Genomic DNA, 13,927 nt, shown 5'->3' on the forward strand with positions numbered 1-13,927 from the left:
TCAGACGGGACATGTACTGGTGTGTCCCGGGGGAACCTTATCATTGGGACATAAGAGCGCACCTGCTGCGAGCGTAAGGCCCTGGCCAGCGCCCTTCCCGGTTTGTTTCCATGCTCATAATAATATCGTTTGCATTTCGTCAGGGTAGCCTTCGCATTATCTATCAGGTGTGCCCTTAACTCATCCCTTTTTTGCCTCAGGGCTACCGTCGCATCCGTCGTTGGCACGCGTTTATGGATCTCCTCCAGGTCCTTAAGTTGGTCTAACAGTTTTAGCGTCTTTTGTGTCCTTTCCCTCTTAAGTCTCGCCGCGTGTTGCACTAACACGCCTCTCACCACGCATTTGTGCGCCTCCCATATACTCATAGGGTTTACGTCAGGGGTCACATTAGTCTGAAAGTAGTCAACCAGGGCAGTCTCTGCTGCCCGCCTGACCACAACATCCTGCAGCAGGGAAGAATTCAGTCTCCACTGCCACTGTGCTCGTTGGAGAAAGGGCATATCTAGGGTCATTACTATCAAAGCGTGGTCCGAAAAAGTAATGCTGTCTATCCATGTCTGTTTCAGTAAGGTCAGGTCTCTATGTCTGAGAAAGAAGAAGTCTAAGCGTGAGTACACATTATGTGCGGGGGAGTAGAAGGAGTAGTCCCTCTCAGCTGCATGGAGTACCTGCCACGTGTCTACCAGTCTATGTTCATGTAGAGTCAGCCTAATCCTACGCAGGGACGCCAGTAGAAGGAACCAGTAGAAGAGTCCAGGGAGGGGTTTAATGCCACATTGAAGTCACCACCCAAAAGCAAAGTGCCTTCAGCAAAGACCTCTAAGATATCCAGCATAGACATCAGGGCTGGACCCTGACCAGAGGTGGGTAGGTAAAAAGAAGCCATTGTAACCGTGTGTGCCGCGATACGGCCCTTCACTAGGACCATCCTACCCTCAGCATCTGTGCGAGTGTCTATGTGCTCCCACGGAAAATCTCTGGAGATGAGAATGCATGATCCACTTGTCTTGGAATTAGGCGAGTAACTGTGGTACACAGAGGGAAAAACAGCGTTAGAAAGAGTAATTGGTCTAGACTCCACTAGATGAGTTTCCTGCAGAAACACTATATGCAATCGTTGTTTCTCAAGGAAATTCCGTAAAATAGACCGTTTGCCAGGGTCGTGTAGGCCCTTCACATTAAGAGAGCCCAGCCTGAGTTCAGATGGCCGAGAAGTCATGGTCAAGGCAGAACCGTCACTGGCGAATCGGGCAAGGGATGGAAGGGGAAGGAGGGAGGTAAGGGTTCAGGGGTAGGAAAAGGGGGGGTGTAGAAGGAGGTGGGTGGAAAAGAACAAGGGTAAACAGAACACAAAAGGGTAAACACGTGTAGAAATTACACCAAACAAAGAACGACAAACACTTAAGAGAAAGAAAGGAACAGAGAAGGATGAGAAGGAGGGCAAAGCCCAGAAGAATCTTGCCAGAGAGACCCAATCAGGGGCTCACTCGGGAGATAAGAAAAGAAGGGGGGTGTGGAAAACCATGGGAGCGGGCCGCAACCAGCCACCACCAGGCTATAGTATCAACACTGGAGGCCTCCCAGAGTCCCCCCCCCCCCAAGGAAACTTTTCAACAAAACAATAGACATGGTAACCCATTTTGCAGCATGACCCATGACAAGCCACAATTTCCCTTTCAGGCCTATGGGCAAAGGCAGGCACAGTAGGGATCTAAGATCCATGGGTAGACTGAGGGCCAGTGGAAATATATGAGGTGTTACCGCCTCCCCAACCAATACGGACAGCCCTTTCACGGGTGGAATGGGGGGGGGGGGGAACACAATCAGATGAGCATTTCCACGACCACCGTATGGCCCACCCAGCCACCCTCATAACTCAGAAACAGGGAAACTGTAATGTGCATAAAATGTCTAAGATGTCCTGGGAAGGAGCTTCTGATGTGCAACACTTAGTTACAGAAGCCTGTAGCTAGCTCGTCCAGGAAAGTTCCAGTGTACAGGGGGCCTATTCAGGCTTCCATCGGCATGTCCACCGAGAGATCAGGACCCAAGCCCCTCTCCGGGGTTGCCCCCGGGTCATGTTGTGGGGAAGTCGCCCGTCCATTTCTCCTACCAACGCCGGATCCTCTGCGCGGTCTATTGAGCGGTGGAGGAATGCGATCCACCTGAAGCCAGTTGGGGACCGAGACCGGGTCCGTATCCAGGAAGGAAAACAAGGCTGGGAGCTCTTCCGGAGCCCTGAGAGAGAATGTCCGTTCTTCCTTCTTAACAATAACATGGAACGGGTGGCCCCACCGATAAGAGGCGCCACAGTCCTGAATCAGTAGGAGGAGGGGCTGCAACACTCTTCTCATGTATAGGGTACGGGAGGAAACATCTGGGAACAAACGGATCTCGGACTCTTCAAACATAATAGTACCCAAGTCTCTGGCCTCCCGAAGGACAAGCTCCTTTTCGGTATAATAATGCAGCCGACATAGCACATCTCTAGGGCCCCGAGCATTAACCCCTTGTGGTCTAGCGACCCTGTGCACCCGATTAATCATGAAAGTAGCATCTGTCGGCCTGTGTGTAACCATGTTGAAAATGGCCATCACTCTGTGCAGCAGGTCATCTTGCGGCCCAAACTCAGGCAGCCCCTTAACCCTCACATTATTTCTGCGCCCACGGTTCTCTTGATCGTCCAGTAACAACGTCAGGGATTGCACATGTTGTCTGGCTAGCGCTGAATCTGCTTCAAGACTGGTGACCCGTGCTGACAGGGCCGCAACGGCGTCTTCGGAGGCAGCGGTGCGTGTGGACAGGGCCGTAACATCTTCTCTAACCGCCTCTATAGCCTGCTGCTGGGCAGCCTCAATCCTCTGTACTACAGTGTCCAGATCTTGTTTGGAGGGTAGTGCTTGAATGAGGCCCCTCAAGAGCTGCAGCTCTGCCTGTACAATGGCGGCGGGGGAGCCGGCTGATGGCGTCGCTGGAGACAGTAAGTCCCTCTGTGATACTGGGGTCGGCTGCGTCGGGTCAAGACCCACCAGTAGTGGCGGAAAGTCTCTCAGAGGGGAGGCTGCGCCATTATCACTCACCCCTGGTCCGGTGGATCGTCTGCCTCAGGGCCCCTTTTGCGCCTTCTCTCTGCCGGCGCCATGTTGGTTCCCTGCACGGGCTGCTGTGTTGGGGCGGGCGGGTCAAAGAAGCGCTCAATCCCCGGCGTGGAGACGGCTAAACGGGTCAGAGGCCGATGCGGGATATCCGCCGGGTTACCCTGTCGTCTGGACATCTTTTGTGGCTGTGTGTCGCTCTTCTTAATAGGCAGTCTGGCGGTCTGTGGCGCGGAGCTCCAGAGAAGCGCGTCCTCACTCCGCCATAGCTAAGCCAGGCCCCCTGCGCGTGTTTGTACCCTTAATAAAGTTGAGTCATCATTAGGTAGACAGACACAGCACTGTGCCAAGTGTCCTGTAAATAGTGATCATCAAACCCGCTCTCCACTGATCTGTGATCTTAAAACTGCTGCCAGAACCATAAAATAAACTATAATGTACTGACCTCATTCAGACCAGCGCCTTCCTACTTAACCCGATGTAGCACCATTTATGCTCTTCTGCTGACATCCTTTGTGCTAGTCTGGAGCAAACTTGTCGACAATCTGCTTTGGTAACATTCATCTGAAGCTGAATGCTCTGCATTTGACTCCTGGCATCTGGAGAAGTTGGATTGTTCCCCAAGGCTGCCCAGAAAACATGGATGCAGCTTATGGCTATGTTCACACTACGTATGACTTTACGCAAGTTGCGGCCGGATACGTACGGAACGCAAACTTACGCCCGTAGTGTACTTACGCTTCCTGAGCGCTCTTCGTAGCGCTCTGACAGCGGTCTTTTACTTGGAAATCTTCGCCTAGCCCCGGACACCCCACAGAACCTTTTGGATCGGCACAAAAAGCTTTCAAAATGAAAAAAATCACCACTACGTACAGGACCGCATGTAACGCTACGGGCGTAAGTTACGGCATTTCCGTCCCGAAATAATGGTCTGGTTCATTTTTTACGGCACCGCATACGATCCGGGCGTAAGTTCGTACGTAGTGTGAACTGTGCGGCCGTAGATCGTATACTTTACGTAGTACGCAAACTACGTAAGTTTCCGGCCGCTTATTCATGGAACGCGCTACGGCAGGAAACTTACGTAGTGTGAACCCAGCCTATAGCTGTATCAAGGTTTTCCAAGACTCCCAAGGGTTGCATCTAACTTTTCCAGCCACCGAGAGTCAAATACCTGAATATTCAGCCCGGGTTGCCCCAGATCAACACACTAGGTATCATAGATACAAAACAAGAAATCAAACCTAAAGGTGCTGTGTAGATCATTACTTTAAAACTTAATTTTTAATTTATTATTTATAAAAGTGTGAACTATTAAAGTGAATTTAAAAGAACCAGAGGTGTAGGGTTTACTGAAATGATATATTATATCAAAGACATATTCCACTGGGTAATAGGGTAGACAAGTTAGACATACTAATGCAGGCTCAAAGTAAATCCAGACTGAGGACTGCCTAATCGCTGTGCCAATGAACAGGCTTACATAATACACTGTATCTGCAAGTCCTCGCTGTAATGTCAGAGCATGCAAAACAGCCACCGACCAATCACAAAGCTAAGTCAGTATACCTGGCGTAGGGTGTCACTAAGGACACAATATAGGCTCTTCACGCTAGGTTAGCCGGTCTAGCTGTTGAATTTGCAATTGCTAACTAACTTATTTACAACCTCAGCATTTGCTACCACTGAGGTTGTAGATAAGTTAGTTAGCAATTGCAAATTCAACAGCTAGCATGGCTAACCTAGCGTGAAGAGCCTGTCTAACTTGTCTACCCTATTACCCAGTGGAATATGTCTTTGATATAATATACCATTTCAGTAAACCCTACACCTCTGGTTCTTTTAAATTCACTTTAATAGTTCACACTTTTATAATTAATAAATTAAAAGTTTTAAAGTAATAATCTACACAGCACCTTAGGTTTGATTTCTTGTTTTGTTGAGAGTCAAATACCTAGCGTTCAGGTTCAGAAAACGAGGCTGAAGTTGGTTTCTTATTCGGCAGTTTCTTATTCAGAGGATTTTTCTTTTTCCTGTTTTAGCTATTATTCTTACAGAAAATGTATAATATTCATACCCTACCGTAAGTGAGGGGCCCTGAGAGGACTGGTGATAAAAAAATGGCAAAAAAGACCCCACGGTTGGCATAAACATGGGCATGAAAGTAAAACCACAAAATTATTATTTAAAAATAAAATTGACTTTGGGCCACTGATCTCACACTGATAATACACTGATCTCACACTGATAATACACAGATAGGGATGCCTCGCATCACATCCAAGAGATTCCAGCCTGGCCCAAAGTGGTTCTGGGTATAAAAACTGGCATCAAAGTGGGCACATAGGCATTTTTCATGATTTGAATAAGTAACAGCTATTTTCAAAGGGTTAAATGAGTTTGGGCCACTGATCTCACACTACGTACACACAGATAGGGATGCCCCGCATTACATCCAAGAGAGTCCAGCCTGGCCCAAGGTGGTTCTGGGTATAAAAACTGGCATCAAAGTGGGCACATAGGCATTTTTTTCCAAATTTGAATAAGTAACAGGTGTTTTCAAAGGGTTAAATGAGTTTGGGCCACTGATCTCACACTGATAATACACAGAGAGGGATGCCCCGCATCACATCCAAGAGAGTCCAGCCTGGCCCAAAGTGGTTCTTGGTATAAAAACTAACATCAAAGTGGGCACATAGGCATTTTTCATGATTTGAATAAGTAACAGCTATTTTCAAAGGGTTAAATGAGTTTGGGCCACGGATCTCACGTTGATATTACACAGAGAGATGCCCCGCATCACATCCAAGAGAGTCCAGCCTGGCCCAAAGCGGTTCTGGGTATAAAAACTGGCATCAAAGTGGGCAGATGGGCATTTTTGTCCTATTTTGAATAAGTAACAGGTGTTTTCAAAGGGTTAAATGAGTTTGGGGAACTGATCTCACACTGATAATACACAGAGAGGGATGCCCTGTGGGTCCTTACCAGACTTTGGAGCAAATGCCAAACTTTACTGAAACGGTAATGAAGATTAAGGTAAAACACACCTTTATCCATGGTGTTTTTGGTGCAATAGGGAGCTATCAGCAGTTTAGATTAATCTAACTGGCTGACAGTTCCCCTTTAAAAATGGTCATTATTTGCCCTTTTTTTGCTTTGTTTAAACATAGCCTAAAGGGGTATTCCTGGAAAAATTGAAAAAAAAAAAAGAACCAAAATTAACCCTTAACTAAAGAACTTATATATTCCTTGTTGGCTTTACTCGGAGATTGCTGGTCCAGTCACATGATGCAACCTTTCTTACAGTGATGTCCTACTTCCTTTCATCTTCTTGGGTATGGTGACATCAGCACTTGGGGGCAAAGCCATCTCTCGTACCCAGAACGGCCTTCCTACACGTGCGCAGTGCGATCATTAGTATTGCAGCATGCATCTGCTAATCCCACTGGGTACAGGGACATCAATGCTCCCGTAATCAGGTTCTGCTGGCTACAAGGGCGGTCTTACTGGCTACAAAGGGGTCCTATATGGCTACAAGGGGACCCTGACATTGCAGGCAACACATAGGACAAATATATTTCAATGGCCCTGTTCACACATCTGTACAAGTGTTCAGGTCCACATCCCGCGCTACAAAAAAAAATAAAGGATAGATTATAGTGCGGACTTGCAATTGCGGCACGAATCATTGTCTTCTACATAGTGCTCCGTAAACTGCGTAGCACTGTTACTGCACATTCATAGTGCGGTCCACCATTACAGGTCCGTATTCACTGGCTGAACTATGGATGTGTGAATGAGGCCTAACATAGCCTAAAGCAGACCTGTCAGCAGAAAACATTGCTGCAGGTATTGTAATTATAGAAATGTATTCAGGGTTAGCCGAGAAATGTTTAATAAGACGAGATGGGACAGCTAATTCTGGGATCCTGTTATGCTGACAAATGCTTCCTGAGTACTTTAGCCCTGTTTGCTTAAAGGGGTAGTGCGGCGCTAAACATTTATTCACAAAATACCCAGAACCACTTTGGGCCAGGCTGGACTCTGTTGGATGTGATGCGGGGCATCCCTATCTGTGTATTATCAGTATGATATCAGTGGCCCAAACTCATTTAACCCTTTGAAAACAGCTGTTACTTATTCAAATCATGAAAAATGCCTATGTGCCCACTTTGATGCCAGTTTTTATACCCAGAACCACCTTGGGCCAGGCTGGACTCTCTTGGATGTGATGCGGGGTCCCCCCTCTCTGTGTATTATCAGTGTGAGATCAGTGGCCCAAAGTCAATTTTATTTTTAAATAATAATTTTGTGGTTTTACTTTCATGCCAACCGTGGGGTCTTTTTTGCCATTTTTATCACCAGTCCTCTCAGGGCCCCTCACTTACGGTAGGGTATGAATATTATACATTTTCTGTAAGAATAATAGCTAAAACAGGAAAAAGAAAAATCCTCTGAATAAGAAACCAACTTCAGCCCCGAATAAGAAACTGGCCAAATAAGAAACCAACTTCAGCCTCGTGTTCAGAAGAATGTTACCAAAGCCGATCTCTCATCAGGTTCGCCCAACACAAAAGGAACATCATCAGCATTAGAGATGAGCGAATCTACGGTACAAACAATTCTAGCGAATTCTAGCTCAGCAATCTGTTTATCAGCCTGCGGCTTTTGAAGTCCATGCCGCTCTGTGCTGCTCCAGCCTGGGTCCCTGGAAAAGCTGGATCCAATCCTGGGAAACCTCCCCGGACTGGATCCAGCTTTTCCAGGCACCCCAGGAGGAACGGCACAGACTTCTCTTATCAGCTACAACAATATGCTATCGGATTAACCAAACAGAGGCATGGGGGAGGCCCATGTATTGGCACAGGGCCTAACAAGATGAGTCTGGCATAGTTTATTTTATAGACCTAGCAGGCAGCTGTTTTATTATTATTATTTAAAGCGGTTATCCATGATAAGAAAAAAAAAATTTTTTTGCAAAAGATTTCTTGCAAAAACAGCATTATTCATTTCTCCAGGTTGTGTGTGGCATTACAACTCTTCTTCATTTAATTCAATTAAAGTAAGCTGCAAAATCACAACCAAACTAGGACCAAGAGTGGGGATGTTTCTGGAAGACGGTGCCCATGTTTTTTTTAAGTTTGAATAACTCGTTTAGGTAAGAATTCTCCTTTAATTCTTTAAATGTACAGTGCAGACATACTCTCCTGCCCAATCACACATCAGGTGTGGAGAGATACAACTGCGCACTGGACAGTCAGGTTGCTGGAACAGCCGTCTGATGCTCAGCAAGGATTGTGGATGTGCCCTATTCTAATTTAAGAGACTCTGTACCCACAATTTGACCTTCGGATAGCTGCTTTTAATCCAAGATCTGTCCTGTGGTCCGTTCGGCAGGTAATGCAGTTATTGTCATAAAAAGATACTTTAAGGGTACAAACACACACAGCGTATACGCAGCAGATTTGATGCTGTGTTCAGTTATTTAGATCTAATCTGCTGCGTATCGCAGCAGTAAATACGCAGCATATATGCCGTGTGTGTTTGTACCCTCAAACTGGAAGCCCGTGCCAAACGGGAGTATCTGTGCCCTAACTTTGCACCAACCCTCCGTCCCTCCTCCCCACCCTCTTCATCATTAGGAATGCCACTGGAACATTTTCTCCATGCTGAACATTGCACAGGTCCTTAACGATCCAGCCCATGTGCCAGGCTAAACAGGTGGGGAATAGGAGGCAATCTGCCTGGAGCATTCCTAATGACGAAGAGGGTGGGGAGGAAGGACAGAGAGGTTGTGCAAAGTTAGGGCACAGATACTCCCATTTGGCACAGGCTTCAAGTTTAAGAGTATTTTTTCAGGACAATAACTGCATCACCTGCCAAACGGACCCCAGGACAGATCCTGGATTAAAAGCAGCTAGCCGAAGGTACAAGTGTTTTATTTTTTATTTTTTTTTGGGGGGGGGGGGTCAGATTGTAGGTAGGCCTTTAGGAAACGCTGGGAAGTGTGAAGTGGCCGTTGGCTGAGGCTATGAGGAGAGGTGTCTCCATGTTCCAGTTTTGTTTGTCTTTTGTATATTGAAGGAATATCAGGTTTTATGGTGAGTGCCGCTGGACATTGCTTTTCTTTACTTATCCACACATGGACTGTCCTATAACCAAGCTGAGCACCACTGCACTGCACATAGGTGGATTTAGGACCAGATATCTATGTCTGCTGGGGGTTGTAGTGCCGGTGAAATCTCCTGCTGGTAGACATAGTAGGAGGTTCTGAGTTGGGGACACCCCTCTATAACATTTATATACCCTAATAAGTCATAGGCACAGACGTTGTCACATTGAGACAACCTCTTTATAACACATACGGGCAGCTTAATGGTTTTTTCTGATGGAATAAGTAAATTGGTGTTCATAAAAAAAAAAAAAAAAAAAAAGGAATTTCTGCTTCAGAAACACTACACACATTCATCATCACGTCTGGTCAGAAGGGCCTTATGTCATAAGAGCAGCAACAGATTCCCCCAGGGCTTCAGTGGACGTCCAAGTGTCAGACCCTCATTAATAAGACATTGATGCCATCAATTATAGGGGGAAACCCTAAGTAAGCCAGCAGTGTCCATTACAAATAGACTAATATACACTATAACACCAATAGAATACATACACTGCACAGTAACATAGATACTACAGATATGATATATACTGCACTATAGATATTACAGAGGATACCAACAATGCTATAATACTGTATATGTTGTAGAAGATGCATACTATACTATGCTACTGTATACATATTAGAAAATATACACACTATAGTATATTACCAAGATACTGTACATAATATAGTATATATGGGAAAGAGACATATAATAATAATCTAATCTAATAGCAAACATGGATACTTTGGTATAACTGAGGGTAGATACATACTGTACTATAAGTTGTAGAGACAAGAGATATTATGGTATGAACACTAAGAAAAAAAAAAAGATTAGTACTATAGTAGAAAAGATGCATAGTGTACTGAAGAAGCTACATAGTATACCAAATAAAAAAGATAAATTCTATACTATAAGTATTAGGGAATATACATACTACAGCATACATATGAGACATGATAGATACTATATCTGTAATACAAGGAATGATACATACTGTAGTATAACTATTAGCAATGATATATAGCAGGGGTCCTCAACTGGCGTAGCAGGGGTCCTCAACTGGCGGACCGCGGTCCGAACCCGGACTGCGGAGGCCAGCTGTCCGGACCCCTGGTCAGACCTTCTAGCCGCCGCGGATCCGGCCCCGATGTGTCCCGCTTCCCGCCGCACTGCCTCCCGCCCCATAGGCGTACTGTCCTTAGGTTGCAGTACGCCTGTGGGGCTGGGGGCAGTGCCGGTCCGGCCCCCGGCTGATGCGCGCTCTCTGGGGATGTCCCAGGGATTCCCCAGCAGAGCGCACATCAGTGACCTCAGTGTACGCTGCCGGCACTTCCTGGAAGTTCATGCCGGCAGCGTACACTGAGGTCACTGGTGCGCGCTCTGCTGGGGAATCCCCGGGACATCCCCAGAGAGCGTGTATCAGCCGGGGCCGTACCAGGAGGAAAGAAGAAGACAGGTGCGGCGGGGGATCGAGGCGCTAGGTGAGTTGTGTGTTTTTTTCTTGTCTCGGGGTCATGTATAAGGGGAGAGCGCACAGGGGGCTATATACTACTGGGGGAAGCTCACAAAGGGGCTATATACTATGGGGGAAAGATCACAGGGGGCTATATACTACAGGGGGAGAGCACAGGGGGCTATATACTACAGGGGGGTGAGCACAGGGGGCTATATGCTACAGGGGTGAGCACAGGGGGCTGAATGCTACAGGGTGAGAGGTCACAGGGGGGCTATATACTACAGGGGTGAGCACAGGGGGCTATATGCTACAGGGTGAGAGGTCACAGGGGGGCTATATACTACAGGGGTGAGCACAGTGGGCTATATACTACAGGGGGAGAGAGCACAGGGGGGGCTATATACTACTGGGGGAGAGAGCACAGGGGGGGGCTATATACTACTGGGGGAGAGAGCACAGGGGGATTTATACTACTGGGGGAGAGCTCACAGGGGGCTATATACTACTGGGGGAGAGCTCACAGGGAGGCTATATACTACTGGGGGAGCAACAGGGGGGGCTATATACTATTGGGGGAGAGCTCACAGGGGGCTATATACTACTGGGGGAGCAACAGGGGGGCTATATACTACTGGGGGAGCAACAGAGGGGCTACATACTACTGGGGGAAAGCTCACAGGGGGCTATATACTACAGGGGGAGAGGTCACAGGGAGGCTATATACTACTGGGGAGAGAGCACAGGGGGGCTATATACTACTGGGGGAGAGAGCACAGGGGGCTATATACTTCTGGGGGAGGGATCACAGGGAGGCTATATACTACTAGGGGAGCAACAGGGGGGGTTTATATACTACTAGGGCAGTCACCCCCTTTGTACTGGGGGGTGGTGAGAGAGAGAAAATGCCAGTTTTCCCGATAATAAGCAGTAATTCTGTATGTAAATAGTTGAACCTTTGTGAAAAGTAACAAACACGTTTCCTACTGATGTTCAGCGTGGACCTTCACCTGACTATAGACCCCGGTAAGTGGACCTTCACGAAAAGTTGTTGAGTACCCCTGATATATAGTATACTATAAATGCTAGACTTTCAATAGTAGAGAGGAAATACTAAAGTATTTGAAATAATACATACTAGAGAAGGTACTGTATTAGGAATGATCCATTGTGTAGTATAAAGGAGAGCAGAAAGCAAAGTTTCACTACTAGGGCTGATCCATACTGTTAGTGAAGATAGATACTATATACATATTGGATAGCAGTAACATAGTATACTATATACATATTGGATAGCAGTCACATAGTATACTATATACATATTGGATAGCAGTCACATAGTATACTATATACATATTGGATAGCAGTCACATAGTATACTATATACATATTGGATAGCAGTCACATAGTATACTATATACATATTGGATAGCAGTCACATAGTATACTATATACATATTGGATAGCAGTCACATAGTATACTATATATATTGGATAGCAGTCACATAGTATACTATATATATTGGATAGCAGTCACATAGTATACTATATATATTAGATAGCAGTCACATAGTATACTATATATATTAGATAGCAGTCACATAGTATACTATATATATTAGATAGCAGTCACATAGTATACTATATATATTGGATAGCAGTCACATAGTATACTATATATATTGGATAGCAGTCACATAGTATACTATATATATTGGATAGCAGTCACATAGTATACTATATACATATTGGATAGCAGTCACATAGTATACTATATACATATTGGATAGCAGTCACATAGTATACTATATACATATTGGATAGCAGTCACATAGTATACTATATATATATTGGATAGCAGTCACATAGTATACTATATATATATTGGATAGCAGTCACATAGTATACTATATATATTGGATAGCAGTCACATAGTATACTATATATATTAGATAGCAGTCACATAGTATACTATATATATTAGATAGCAGTCACATAGTATACTATATATATTAGATAGCAGTCACATAGTATACTATATATATTAGATAGCAGTCACATAGTATACTATATATATTAGATAGCAGTCACATAGTATACTATATATATTAGATAGCAGTCACATAGTATACTATATATATTAGATAGCAGTCACATAGTATACTATATATTAGATAGCAGTCACATAGTATACTATATATATTAGATAGCAGTCACATAGTATACTATATATATTAGATAGCAGTCACATAGTATACTATATATATTAGATAGCAGTCACATAGTATACTATATATATTAGATAGCAGTCACATAGTATACTATATATATTAGATAGCAGTCACATAGTATACTATACATATTGGATAGAAGTAACATACTATATATATTAGATAGCAGTCACATATTGGATGGAGTCAGTACTGACCGTGAGGCGGGAGCCCGGGAGCGTCCGGCGGGGTGGGAGGCGGGGACCGGGGACACGGCGGCTGCTCCTCACACACAAGCGCCCAGTGTGCAGGATGATGAACTGTGATCCGGGAAGTTTTTTCCCCCCCTCTACTTGCGCTGGCGACCAATCACGTGACCCCGCGAGCTGACACCGCAGCACATCCAGTGAGTGGAGCGGGGCGGCAGGAGGATGGAGCAGTTGCGGACTGGAGGCCTCGGGAAGTTTTCGAGCCGCTTATAAGTGACACGTCTGGGGAGGATGGGACATCAGATAGAACGGTGTGAAACACAATGGGCGTCTACCGGGGTGTTAGTGAGGCCGTGCGCCGTTATCAGAGGATAGGAGGAGGACGGGCTTGTTTCCAGGCTGATGGATAGACGGACACAGGTGCGGGGTCGCGCTGCGCACCACTGCCTCCCTGACAGCCAATCACATTGCAGCTCTTACTAAGCTAAATGGAGGTGGACAATGGAAGCAGCGATCTGATTGGCTGCTTGCTTTAAAAGGAAGGAAACATAGATCTCGCCACAGTTTGTGGAAGCATTGTGGATTGCCATAGAATGCGATGGGACGCGGATTGTTGGCAGAATTCCCTCAAATTTACATACATGCAATATATGCAAAAAAAGACATATTGGAAAGGGGATGTACCAAATATTATGTGAAAGAGACTTAACTGTGTTAGAAAGCATTGTTACACATCCCAGTCCTTCTTGTGTGCAGTTCCTTGTATCTTTACAGTCCCAGCAGTAGCAAAATATTGCCA

The 13,927-nt window shown here is 45.5% G+C and overlaps 2 protein-coding genes across 10 annotated transcripts in view; one reads left to right on the plus strand and one right to left on the minus strand.

Moving 5' to 3' along the window:
• Positions 1-13,575, minus strand: part of B3GNT5 (UDP-GlcNAc:betaGal beta-1,3-N-acetylglucosaminyltransferase 5) — a 36,947-nt gene extending 23,372 nt beyond the window's left edge. For both annotated transcript variants that reach the window (XM_069975116.1, XM_069975115.1), the window contains exon 1: positions 13,138-13,575. The gene's annotated coding sequence lies outside the window, so the exon portion shown is untranslated. The remainder of the gene's footprint in view (positions 1-13,137) is intronic.
• Positions 1-13,927, plus strand: part of MCF2L2 (MCF.2 cell line derived transforming sequence-like 2) — a 304,091-nt gene that overhangs the window by 220,163 nt on the left and 70,001 nt on the right. The window lies entirely within an intron of this gene.

The sequence above is a fragment of the Dendropsophus ebraccatus genome, chromosome 6 (assembly GCF_027789765.1).
Source record: "Dendropsophus ebraccatus isolate aDenEbr1 chromosome 6, aDenEbr1.pat, whole genome shotgun sequence".
NCBI lineage: Eukaryota > Metazoa > Chordata > Amphibia > Anura > Hylidae > Dendropsophus > Dendropsophus ebraccatus.